At 43.6% G+C, this 13980-nt stretch overlaps 1 pseudogene across 1 annotated transcript; it reads right to left on the bottom strand.

The window, feature by feature from the left end:
* Positions 1 to 2620: 2620 nt before the first annotated feature.
* Positions 2621 to 12536, bottom strand: LOC308640160 (vitrin-like; annotated as a pseudogene). The gene is made up of 4 exons: positions 12419 to 12536; positions 8760 to 8990; positions 5352 to 5853; positions 2621 to 2799 (listed from the first exon to the last, which is right to left on the bottom strand). The product of its transcript is annotated as a vitrin-like (transcript).
* Positions 12537 to 13980: the final 1444 nt, after the last annotated feature.

Raw genomic sequence — 13980 nt, 5'->3', positions numbered from 1 at the left:
TGATATGACTTTAATTCTTCATGTGGTTTCTTGCCAGGCTATGAATTCCTCAAAGGCATTGGTTGAATAAATACCTTTTCCCAAAGCAATTGATATTGTAAAGGTAAAATTTCTAAGCTGTTTCTAAGCTGCAAAAGTCTGAGTTAAAGTGTAAAAGACCGGGCATTGTAAAGTCTCTAAATGGCGAGGCCTGGGCTAAAAAGTAAAAGACAAGGCATTGTTACAACTCCTCTGCTACCCCCGGAACCTGTAATCTCTGTAGCTGTTAGGACAATACCTGAACTGCCCAGTAAATATTTCTTCTGGTCCCCTGGTTGTTCAATAGCTAAGGGCTCTGAGTAGCACAGCACGTAAGCATCTAGGCTCCAAAACCAATCAGTTTAAATGTGAAGCCTGCTTAGGAATGACCAATAACCCCTGCCCAGACTGTTCCCGCCAATGAATGGACTAATCATGTATCAGAGTTGTTGTTCAATTTTCCCGCGCCTCATGATGATTTGTTCTCATGCATGCAAAGCCCCCTGCCCTCTCCAAAAAGTGTACTTAAGCTCTGCTTGACCTCTGCTCTGGGCTCTGGGCTGCTCTCCCTTCTTGAGTGAGCACGGAGCCCCAGCATGCTGGAACGGATCCCTAATAAATCCCCCTTGCCATTGCATGAAGCTAGTCTCGTGTGGTCTCTTTCTCCGACGCTTCGCCGGACCCTTACAATATCATGCTTTCAGCTGTATTTCCTGTTTACTATATTTATATACTGTAATCTAAGGGGAGCTCTTCTTTTAGTATTTTGACTAGAAAACAACATTGTTCTTTGGAAATTCTTCCTTGAGGCTGAAACATCCTTGGACACAAGAAGATTTCTTTAAACCCACACAGGCCCTTGAGGCGGCTGCCGGGAAAGTTATCTTATGAAGGTGCTGTTCAAAAGAATTAAAAAGCCCAAGAAAACAAGAAATATCTGGACCTTGTCATTTTGGCCAGAAATTTTTAGCAGAGCCTTATTGCAAAACTTTGACACTTGCAGGCATGGTGGCACACACCTACCTGTAATCCCAGTGACTTGGGAGGCTGAGGAAGGAGGATCACTAAGTTCCAGGACAGCTCTGGCAACTAAGTGATTTAAGCTAAGTGATTTAAACTTTGGAAACTAAGTGATTTAAAAATAAAAAGGGCTAGGGATGTGACTTAGTGGTAAAAGATTCCTGGGTTCAGTCTCCAATACCCCAAGCAAACATTGAACCTTAGCAAAAAACAAACAAACAACAAAAAAGGTTTTTTTCCAAAGACCCTAATTCCTGAGAAAAATCAAGTCTAGTGGAGTTTTAGACATCACATATACCCAGACACTGAGTGAGCCCTTTTTAGGATTCTTTTGAATGTCTCCCCATTATACATGTATCTCACATCTTGACAGATATGTTCTTGGCAGAACATGGAAGTAAAAAGGAAAGTTGAACCAGATTTCTCCCAGCTTATTGTAATGCAAAAACATCAATAATAACATCTAGCTCTCAGCCTTCTGTGGTGGAGCATGCCTATAATAACCAGCAGCTCCGGAGGCTGAGGCAGGAGGATCTTGAGTTCAAAGCCAGCCTCAGCAAAATCGAGGCACTAAGCAATTCAGTGACTCTGTCTGTAAATAAAATACAAAATAGGCTGGGGATATTGCTCAATGGTTGAGTGCCCCTGGGTTTAATCCCTGGTACAAATAAATAATTAAATAAGAAACCTAGCTATCATTGAAAAATCCAGGACAAATGCTAAACTAGATGGATCCCTTAGGACAAGAGGCATGGAAACTTGTAGGAAATGACTGTAACACTGATCGCTCTGAGGTAGTGCAGTGGTTCTCAATCCTAGCAACCTCTAAGCATCACTGGGGAGCTCTTAAAACATGTCAATACTTGTTTTGGATTCCAGTTCTTCCCAGAGACTCAGATTTCACTGGTATTAAGATGGAACCTGAGAATCAGGATTTGGGGAGCACCACTTTCAAGCAAGATCTACTTGTTCCTTAAGGGCCAGTGTTCCAAAAGCAGCATGATGCAGGCATTCAGTGATTCAGACAATAGGAACAACAGGGACCCTACCATGTTCTCCATACCAGTGGGTATGTTGTTACCTTGGGCTGGAAGAGTGGAGGGTGGCCCACATCACAGAACTCCCACCCCATGACACGTGACACAGTGAGAAAGAGTGCACGTGATCCTTTTAAACATTTAATTAAGCAACTCCTACACTGTCATGACAAAATGAAACTTGTTGAGGGTTACAGAGTTCTAATGAGAAATAAAAATAAAAAATTCTCACAAAAGCTCCACTTAAGCCTATTATAAGTGCTGCACTCTCTTCTGAACATGGATTTTGAAAACAACTGTCAAAATGTAAATCCTCAGCACCCTAAAAATGACTTATCATTTTGATTCAATCTATAAGTCGATGATCATATTTCCAGTGCCAAATTTTGACATATGAGAACTGCAATAGCAAAGAATAGAAATGCATCTTGTTTGCCCAAGCCCTCCCCAAGACTCGCCCACCCTGTGGGTTCCCCAGAAAGCACAGGGATGGTCCAAAGAGCCAGTCAGTAAGGCAGCATTTGCTATGCTTTGCTGCTCTGAATTCAGTTCCGCTGCTTTGCATTGAACTCTGTACAAATGTTCTGGATGATCCTGGGGTTGGATTTGTACAGGTTGTCAAACTCATCCACAAAGAAGGAGTGGTCACTGGCAGGGTGAGTGGCAATGACCTCCAGCTCGTCCTGTGCAGTCCATGCAACCCCTATTGCACAGGTGATCACTCCTATGGGGACAAAGATCAGATGAAACAAATGCCCTTAAGAAAAAGTGTTGTTGATGAATCTTTGCCTTTTTGCTGCCCTGTCAGCACAACCCAATCCCAAATCAGAAATATGTCAAGCAAAAGAAAAAAAACTCCCATGGAACTCTAGGTTCTAGAATTAAGACCAGGTATGGCCATTCATTCATCCATTCATTCAAGAAATACTTTTGAGCATCCACTTCAGAGAGGAGGTAACAATCTTTAGTGGGGAAAATGGAGAGACTGCCTGCTGTGATAGTTCTTGATTTGGTTTGGGGCAGTTGGATATCAGGTACTTGACCTTACTCTAGAAATTCCTATTCCTATACCACCTTCAGGTTAACCAGGGTGGATGCAAAGGATGGCCAGGAAACAGAGGGCAGAACCTGAGGTGGTCTTCCTGCCCAGGCACCTGCCCTGCAGCCCCCTTTCTGCCAGTGGCTCATCTCATCTTCTAGGTGTACAGTCCTGCTTATTAGGAGCTATCAATGCTTCACATAGCTCTGGTCTAATATGCTTTCAGTTATCCATCATGCTGCATATGAGCTGCCAGTCCCTTTTCTCACCTCTCCAGCTTCTTTTCTCTGAATATTGTCTCAATTAGGGGAAGTTAGCCTTGGGTTTTAAAATGCTGGTCAAGTGGCCATGGGAACCGAGCTTAGACTGAGCAAGCCCATGTTTCTGCTCAAAGAAAGAAAGAAAGAATATCCCCCGATAAAGACTAGAGAACAGTATGCAACGTTTCAGATCCTTGAGACCACCCTTGCACAGAACCTTCTACTGTCAATTCTGACAGATGGTTGTTAACTCTGGACTTGGATTATCCTAGGAACACAATGCTCATTGCATTTTTAGATGAATCACAGTGTTTGGCTGAGCAGGAACCCGCCTCCATGTAATTTGTATCTATTGGTCCCAGTTCTTTAAAGCTTCTCAGAATACGATCCCCTGAGAGCTCCCATTTCCAACAGTCTTCTCATTCCCTCACTTCCTGGGTGAGGCCCAAAGAAGGTTCCTAGAGAAATAAGTGAGGGTGGGACTGAACGTGAGCTTGGACAGATGTGCTAGAAAAAGCCCTGGGCTGATGAGCCAAGAGCTGGCCCATGTGCCACTCACTCTGGGATTTGGAGCGGGTAGTTTATGGCCCTTGAACCAACTCTGCTGATGTGAGACCAAGGGAATTTGTGACAACTGGCACAAAGAACATCACCATCTCACCATTGTTAAGGTGCCCCACAGACTCTGCAAAAGGCAAGTCCCTGAGAAGACTTTGCCTGAATGCATTGTCTAGATACTTTGGTTTCTGGAAGTCAGCACCACCCATTCATTAAGAATTGTCTTAGGAAGGATTTAAAGCAGCTCTCAAGAATACAAAAAAATCCTGAAAAAATAACCCATATTAAAAGTATGCACAGAAAAGGGAAAAATAATTGACCACTGCATTGTGTGAGTTTTGTACCCTAGCACTTAGAGGTCTCCAGTTCCACTGACTACTTTATTCAGTTTTATCATTGTTATTGTTACTATTTTTCTTTTTTTTAGTTGTAGATGGCTACAATACCTTTTATTTATTTATTTTTATGTGGAGCTAAGGATCAAACCCAATGCCTCATACTTGTTAGGCAAGCGCTCTACCACTGAGTTACAACCCCAGCCCATTTAATATTACTATTATTATTATCATTTTGGGTTTCTTCAGGCTATTATATTTTCATGCTATTTTATGGCACTTTTGAGAATATATATATATATTTTTCTCAAATATATATATATATATATATACACACATATATATACATATATATATTAATTAATTCATGAATGTGATTTATTTTCTAAACACTTAAGTACTTTGTTCATTTTTTGTGTTCTTTTAAATAATTATTTCTTAATTTTAGGTGGACACAATATCTTTATTTAATTTTTTGTATGTAGTGCTGAGGATCGAACCCAGTGCCCCATGCGAGCACACTATCACTTGAGCTACATCCTCAGCCCTCATTTTTTTGTGTGTTTTTGAGCCTTCTCTCGACAACTTAGAAATTTTTATATGGAAATATCACTTTTAAATATTCTGAATCAAAATTTCTTAGGGTTTTCCCCCCAAACCCTCAATATCTAATTTACAAACATAGTACGACTTCCTTAAAGAACATTATTAGTCTTTAAAAGGTATTAAGGACAAATTGGTGTCTTCAACACAGCTAGGGATTTGTTTTTCTTTCATAGAAAGGGAAAAATGGAATTCCCTTTTAGTGTCTCAAGCCCTGGTGGGAAAAGCGTCAGGATGTAGGAGGTCAAGGAAAGGCTCCCTGTTTTCAAAGACACTGGGGGAGTCTCTGGCTGCCCTTCATCCTTCCCTCTTTGCTACTCAGACACCTGCAATATTTGCTCCTCTAATGGCTTTGAACATTTTTGAGAGTCACAGACAAAACCAACGCACAGAAAAGCAGAGCCTTCCTTGCCCTCCAAGGACAGCCTCTCCCTGCCCTAGAGAGGAGCCTCAGCAGCTGGCTGAGCCAGATTCCCCCTACCTTTCTGATGGGCGGCCATGGCTGGTATCCACACGTCATCATAGGACCTGCCTTCGGTGATGAGGATCATCAGCTTCCTCTTGTTGGGCTTGGACTTCTTGAAGAGCTTCTCCAGGGCAGAGTGGATGGAGGCGCCAGTGCTGGTGCCACCACTCCAGTACCCCACCCTCTTGATGGCGTTGAGGATGTCAGGCTTGGTGCTGTACTTGTCAAACCCAAACTCCAGCTGCTGCTCGTAGGGTACTGCACGGCCTGATACGTGTGTCTGAGTCTGAAATCTCAAACTCCTTGCTGATGTTGGCCACAAACTGCAGGACTGTGCGGAAGTTGCCTGTCCCCACACTGCTGGAGCCGTCAATGACAAAGCCAATGTCGGCTGAATTTAAGCAGGTCTTGCTGCAGGCCAGGCGGTCGGTGTCACAGACCCGCTTCACCAGGGGCTGCATGGTCTTGGAGAAGCCCAACCAACTCTGCACGTTGAACCATTGGTTCTGCACACAGCCTGGAGGACAGAGGGGAGGGACACTCACCAGGTCAGCAGTCAAGTCCCCCAACCTGGCACCCTTACCTTGGGCCTCCAGGTGGGTGAAGAAGCAAACAGACTCCTGTTTACTGTGCTGGTCCTTGTTGATGGCTCTTTCCCTTTCTGTTCCCCTATGTAGGCACTTGCTGAGACAAAGACCTCTCCAGTAATCTCTGAAATCACTCCTGTCTCCACAGATAACAATGCCTCAGTGGGAAGCCCTTGTGCTAGGCAAACTCACAGGGAGATGTAAGTCACTGATTTCTGCTTCAGATTTATGCCTCTTCAGCTCAATTCATTTGTACTGGCAGCCAGCCATGACTGGCATTGGTGGGCACCAATGCATGAGAAAATTAAAGAAAGCTTTTGTTATCCTGGGGAAAACAGAGCACACCTAAGAAGTGACTGAGGAATGTTTCCAGAGCAGGCTGCACCCACTGGGAAGGGGCCCCAGAGTTGCTGAGTAGTCACATGGGTCAGGGTCGTACTAGGTGCTTTTGGAGAGATTCTCTCATTCAATCCTCACCTCACCCTACAAGGGGAACAATGCCCCCCCCATTGTTAGAGAACAAACTGAGGGCCACTACAAGGGGACATGCCTGAATTCCCCAAACTAGATTGCCTAGCTGTCTGCCTTCAAAACCCAAGCTCTGCCTTCCAGACAACCTTGCCAATAGGCAAACAAATATTTACTTACTTGTGCCTAAGCTTGTTCCAGAAAAAATTCAAGTCAGCTACAAATAAACATTGAGCAAACTTGCTGGTGTGTTCCTGGAAGTGACAGGTCTAGTGTTCCTTCTTCCTGTCCCTTCCTTTATGGGTCACAGAGCATGTCTGACCTCATGACTACGGATGAATCTGTATAATTAAAAAATTATTTTGAAACTAGTAATGGCTTAAACATTCCAGGAAAAATACATGTTTTCTTTGATTTGTGAAAACCTAAAGCAGGTTACAAAACTTTCTATGGACGAGGCGGCACAAGAGGTTGAGTGCTGGTAGGAAGCTGATCTTCTGGATGGAGAGGCAGTATCCCTATCAGACAGCCTGTGTGAGATTCCAGCAGCAGAGAGTGGTGGTGCTAGCCAGGGACAGGTGGCCATTGGCCTGAGCACAGGGCCTGTGTGGTGTCACAGCAGCAGGGCCAGAAGCAGGGTTGGGACCATGCTTTAGAAGGCCTCAAGAACAAAGAGAAACAGTGAAGGGTTTGGAGCAAGAGCCCCAAAGTTGGAAGAACTCTTTACAAGCATGAGTTGGGCTTCACTGTTAAATCTCTACACAGGAGACCCAGGAGAAAGGCAGGTAAGATGTTAAATACTGACTTGAAGTGGGGAGATGTCACTGGGCAAGAGAAAGAACAGAGAGAAAAGGGATGCAGTTTGGGAGCTGATGAGGAATTCTGGGATGGTTGGGCCTGTTCATGCAGAGTCCCGAGAAGGAGACAGTTTGGGTGGGAAAGATGATGATGAACTTGGCTTGCTGCATGTAGGACTTCAGGTTCTGACAGGGCTTCCAAGAAGGGAAAGGTCACCAGGTGTGATGGCACATGCCTACAATCACAATGACTTTGGAGTCTGAGGCAGGGGCAACAGCAAGAGACTGTCTAAAAATAAAAAGGGCTGGGATGTAGCTCAGTGGTAGAGCACCCTAGGGCTCAATCCATAGTATGTAGGTGCTGGGAGAGAGTCTTTCATCTGGACAGAGAAGACTGTACAGCTCAAGAGGTGAGGACTGAAGCTGTGGCCCTGGGGAGACTGGAGGAGGAGAAGATTGTGAGGGAAGATGGATGAACAGGATCTAAGTCCTGAAAAGGTCCATGTTCAGGGTACATAATGGAAGAAAAGAAAAGAGCAAGTGAAATAACAGCTGCACAGGGCCAGGAAGCCAATGAAGAGGATTTCATGGAACAAGAAGAAGTCAGCAGCCTGCTATGCTGCAGGAGGTCCGGCCTTATTAGCTCCAAAAACATATAATAATAAAGTTGGAGGAGCATCACGGACAAGATTTGCCAGGCGTGATGGCACAGGCCTGAGATTTCAGCAACTCAGGAGACAGAGGCAGGGATCCCAAGTTCAAGGCCAGCTTCTGCAACTTAGCAAGATTCTGTCTCAAATATAAATAAATAAATAAATAAATAAATAAATAAATAGACTTGAGGATGTAGCTCACTGGTAGAGCACCCCTAGAATCAAACCCCAGTACAAAAAAAAATAAATAAAAAATAAAAAATAAAAGACAAGCTGTCCAAGCTTGCTGGCTCTGTTCCTCCCTCCATCCATCCTTTCTTCTCTCCTTCTGTCCTTCAGTTGAAGCTTTGCCTTTGAAGGAAGGTTTACGTGGACAGCCACTGGAAAACACCAAAGGTGGTTTAGTAGACTGGAACAGGAGGCCAACTATCCCATCTGTCCTGCCTCACGTCCAGCCAGACATCTCAGCAGAACCCAGAAGTAGCATTGGAAACATGACCTGCCTGAAATGCCGCAACACCTCCCTTCTCTTGTTTATCAGATTGATTAATTTGTAGCATGTTTGTGTGAAAGTGCATTTGTGTGTGTGTGTGTATATACATACATGTGCATGCTCATGTGTTTATATGAAGCCTTCCTGGACTGCCTGGTCGAGGTCCCTGATGCTGTGGGAGGAGCAAGGAAGAGCCTCCACATGAGACCTTTGGAACACTGCTCCTGCCTTCTGTTCCCAAGCTGCTGGCCTTGGGTGGGTGAGACTTTTCTTTGAGAGAGTAATTTGAGGTTCCTTCATTGGAGACACCACTACCTAGATGTGAGATTCATACACTTTTGAAAGCCCAAGAAAACAATCTTCCTGGAATTTCAGCTTTTCAGAGTACAGGGGAGCTTGACTGTGGGTGAGTCTCTGGCAATTACAAACCTTGTTGGCAAAGTTAGGCTCCATCACGTACTGCTTCTCATTTTCTGCAGCAGCTTCTACAGTGATGAAGAAAATGTTGATTCCTGATTCTCTTGCAAGCCTTGAAGCCTCCTCCACTTTGTCTGTGGGCCAACCATCCACCATCACTACGGCCACATTGGGAGCACCACCTCTGTTTCCATTGGCTTTGGAAAAGAAGGTCTTGTTCACAAAGGAGATGGCCCAGCCTAGAAGAAAAAGACTCATGCTTGAAGGGATTATGCCAGTGGTAAATTCAGAAACAGATCACAGCAGCACAAAAAGGTCCAGAAAAACACAATCATTCCCTCCCAGTTTGACTGTTCTATTTTTTGAACCACTTTAGTTTTAGGTGTACAATTCAGCGGCATTTGTGAGTGTACAGTTTAGTGGCACTGGGGCACATTCACAATGCAGCTGTCACATCACTTCCTTAGTTTCATTTTAAGCCTTTAATTTCTAATTGCCTTGAAAAAAGTTATAGGGACCAGCAAGTAGCAGGGAAAGACTTTCATAGAAATAAAGGGACTCTTATTTGCTTGGGTACCAGACTCACTCTAAGTCTCTAAGCTGCCTCACATTGTGTCCTAGAGCACAGGATGAGGGGAGTTGAACTGGAGTGACAGTAGCCTTCTCTGGGCTTCCTAAATCCTGGGAGCTGCTGGGCCTGCAGGGCTGTATTCTGTGGTTAGTGGTCTTTCCGCCAGTTCCAAGCCAGGGGCCCAAGTTTGGCTGTCCAGGGAAGAGCTATACCAGGAACTGAGAGACTGTGTTCTAGCCCTGTCTGTGCCAACCACTGGCTGTGTGGCCCTGGGTGGTCCCTAATGGTCTCTGGGTCTAGACTTCCAGGCCAATGATCTGCTTCAGTTGAGTGCAACAATCATGAGGCTTTGTGAAACCTTGAGATGCCTTTCTCCCATGTGAAGGGTCTCAGGACATTTTCAGAGTCAACTAGATGACAAAGTATCCTACTTTTCCAGCAATTTCCCAGTCTCAGTGTTAAAAGCCCAAGTTCCCCTGGGCAAATTGGGATGACAAGGCTCCCTTGCTGGGTTGTGTGGAACCAGTGTGTGTGTGTATGTGTGTGTGAGAGAGATGTGTATGTATACCCATGCATCCTCTGAAATTATACACAGGATCTTGTGTATGAGTACTATCTGGGTAGCAAGGCCATACATATTCTTTTTGGAGATTCTCAAATGAGTCCCTAATAACAGCTAACAACCACCTTCTTTAAGTAAATATTATTATACTAAATGCTTCTCTGGTTTGGGCAGTATAATATTACCTGTCAAATGAAAGTATCAAATGGTCACATCTAAAGTCCTGGAGAAGTGTCTTAGTGAACCCCTGTGAACTGTCTGCACTGAACCTGGTTGCTGAGGAAAAACATTGGCTGCTGAAAACTGCTTCCATGGCCAAGGGATAATTTCCATCAAGTCCCAAAGCTTCCAGTAGTCCTTTCTGGCTCAATATTAGGCACCATAAGGGAGCCAAAAGATCACTTTGACCCCACCTAATCTTGAGTCTAGTTGAGCCCACAGTGAACCAGTGCTTGATGCACATTCCACCTACCTTGCAGTGGATTTTTATTGTTGTTGTTGATTCCTTCCTTCCTTCCTTCCTTCCTTCCTTCCTTCCTTCCTTCCTTCCTTCCTTCCTTCCTTCTCCTCCTCCTCCTCCTCCTCCTCCTCCTCCTCCTCCTCCTCCTCCTCCTCTTCTTCTTCTTCTTCTGGTACTAGGGATTGAACTCAGGGGCACTTAACCAATGAGTCATATCATGAGCCATTTTAAAAAAAATATTTTATTTAGAGACAGGTTCTCACTGAATTGCTTAGGGCTTTGCTAAATTGCTGAGGCTGGCTTTGAACTTGCAATCCTCCTGCCTCAGCCTCCAGAGCTGATGGATTACAGGCATACACCACTGTGCGGGGCTTGTAGTGGGTCTTCAAACCAGATGCTGGATGTCTGAAAACTACAATGTCCATACCCTCTTGCATCTAGATTTTCAGCTTTCTTTTACTTTCACAAATTGATGTATTTACATGAGATTTAGAAGATGACAGCAGGCAGGGGCTGTACTTTTCTTTCAGAAGTTTATGCTGATGAGAATCTGTAGAGTATTTGACTTCTCTTGGAGCACCTTTGACAGACATGTTTGTGTTGGTTGCTAGCTTTGATGGTGTTAGAAGAGAGGGTGCAGAATAGCCCTTTTGTGGGTAAGAATGGGTCAGGGAGGACTTGGTTCTGGAGTGGCAGCTGTAGAAGAAGCCTCCTAATTGTAGGCTTCCTGCTGAAGCAGGTTCCTGAATTGGTTATGGTGGCAGAATTCAGAAAGTTGTTTCTAGATCTTGGAAGAGGTAGCAGCTCCTTTGGAAGCCCCGTTTCCAAAAGAAGCTCCCAAATTCTGATTCTTCAGTCCTTTCTATAATTCTCATAATGTTTAATGCTCTGAAATAAATCACTTTATACCTGAACCAGCTGGTTGGATTCTGTCCTCTGAACCTAAACTCTGAACCAGAGGCAGAATTCAAACCTGTGCTACACTGAAAAAGTTATACTGATTAGGTTGAAACACCTTTCTGATCTCCTCAGGGAAGTTAGTTGTCTTCTGAAGTTTTTCTCCAGTAAAATTTTGCTCATGGAAGGATTAAGTGGAGAACAAGTCAGAAATCAACTTTATCATGTTTGTAATGAACATGCTTTGAAATTTGGGGCATGGAGAACAGCAGCTTGGTCAGTGTTTATTTAACATTGTTCAAAAGTGACAGGCTCTGCATTTACTTGATTCTTATGTTTGATGGCTACAAAATGTTCTCTCAGGGTTGGGGGAAGAAAATAATTAATCAGATTTATTGTAACTCCCTCAAGGATAAGATAGTTCTACACCCTGCACGTAGATTCTCCATGCCAAGCAAATGTGGCCCACATCTCCAGTCCTTTGGATTTTGATGGTATGAACAGGTTCCCTGAGAAGCATATAATCATCCCCCCTTGTGTCCCCCAAAATCAGGCTAACATGTATACATTAATTACACATTGGCATGGGTTCTTTGACAGTCTGAGCACGGTTAGTGTGAAAATGTGAAACTGTTGTTTCCTAATGCCCTGTCACCTCTGGGTGAAATGATAAAATGGAGTTTCTGAACCTGCTCCAGTGAGGATTACATCTTGAACTTCTGTTTTCCCCTCCAAAAGCTCAAACATCACAAAAGATTCATCTTGAAATAGAGGACAAGACTCTGTTTGCAAAGTCGTTGCTGCAACAGTAGCTGATTGGAACAAGACTCCCAAGGAGCACTGAACTGCTTTCTGATGGAATTGGTGGTGGGATTTAATGTTCAATCTTGGCAACTTGGAGTCCAACCAGGAAATAGTCACAATAGCAGTCCTGCTTGTCCTGAAGAATGTTGGCATCCCGAGGAACCAAGCAAGCTGGAACTAGATGACACACATGTTTTGACAATTCTTGCCACCTGAACTCATTATAATACTTTAGAAAAGACACAGATGTTACATGAGTCATTTCTTGATGAATTCTTTTTTTTTCCTCCTTTAATATAGAATGTTAGAAGACAACCACATAGAAAGAGAACCATGGCAACAAGATAGAATTATCTGAAGTGGGGTCACATACCTACATTATAAAGCCCTCCTCTCTGGGTAATTTTCTCAATAGCCATCTTCAGGTCTCAAGAATTCATGTGAGTTTTGAGGTTAAACTGTTTAGCAGGGTTGTCATTGAAGAGGTAGAACAAAAAAAATTAGCTCAAAAGTTATTAAAGAAAGGTAAAAAAGAAAGGTAAAAATAATACTTAATTCTTTTATATACAAAGAGAAGCTGCTTCAAAGCCTTAAACTGTGGTTCATAAAATGTTCCACTGTGGGCAGAGTGATGGGAAGACAGAGACTGGGATCCTTCACAGGGCATGGAGAGAGGTTATTTCAGAACTGTGACCCACTGTATGGGTGTGCAATCCATGTAGTCAGATGGGGGTTGGTTTACTGCTTTGCTACCACCATTTGGGATTCTTAACAATTTTTGAAAGAGGACCTGCATATTATGAGGCTATTTTGAGCTATAGGTTACTAAGTCCTCAAGTGTGGGCATGGAGACCTTTTTTCTTTTTAATTTGATGGTACTGGGGATTGAACTCAGGGCCTCCTGCATGCTAAGCAAGAGTTTTACCACTGAGCTACACTCCCAACCCGGGAGGAGACTTTCAAAGCATCTTTTCCAAGATCCCCAGAAGTAGATCAATGAGAAGTTGCTTTGGGCAGCAAAGGTGCCTGACAGTAGATCCCTACTGAGTTCTTGGGGATAGACAATGCTGTCACCAGGGAACCAGTCACCAGGATCTAAGAGACAGGAGACATTCTCTGCTTCTTTTCCCACCCTTCCTTCTTCCCTCTTTTCTAATCTTCTTAGGTATCTCAAGGTGATCTGAGTTATTTCCATAAGCTGTGCTAATCAAAATGGCAGGTGATGTAAAGCTGGGGTGGGGATATAGAAAGCCACGTTCAGGGAAGACAGGAAATTTAAAATAAGTTCAACCAAGGTAAGGCCTTGGGGCAACTCCCCACCAGATGAAAACTAAGTCCCATGGTGAGGATTAAATGAAAACAAGTAAAAACAGCAAAGCAATCAGGAAATGGGGAATTTTGGACCTCTTAGCTGAGCATCAAGTGTCCTTATCTGAGGAGGTAGTCACACACTTACACTCTTACAAAGCAATCCAGTGATGGATGGAGGCTCAAACCTTTCTTTTTTTAATATTTATTTTTTAGTTGTAGTTGGACACAATACCTTTATTCTACTTAATTATTTTTATGTGGTGCTGAGGATCGAACCCAAGGTCTTGCACATGCTAGGCAAACGCTCTATGGCTGAGCCACAACCCCAGTCCTCAATTTCTTTATAGTAACAAAACCCAGACTCATGTACTCCCATTGTTTGGCTTCATATTTTGGCTTTCAAAGCCTCCATGATTTGGTTCTAACTTATGGTGATACTCCTCTCTCTTTTTCTCTCTCTCCCCTATTCTTCTTTTTTTTTAGTTTTTGTTTATTGGTTGTTCACAACATTACAAAGCTCTTGACATATCATATTTCATACATTAGATGGAAGTGGGTTATGAACCCCCAATTTTACCCCAAATGCAGATTGCAGAATCTATTCTAGTCAAAATGCCAAAATGA

The sequence above is a fragment of the Spermophilus citellus genome, assembly GCF_964194105.1.
Source record: "Spermophilus citellus genome assembly, contig: SCAFFOLD_290, whole genome shotgun sequence".
In the NCBI taxonomy this organism is placed as follows: domain Eukaryota; kingdom Metazoa; phylum Chordata; class Mammalia; order Rodentia; family Sciuridae; genus Spermophilus; species Spermophilus citellus.
This window is presented reverse-complemented; position numbering and strand designations above follow the sequence as displayed.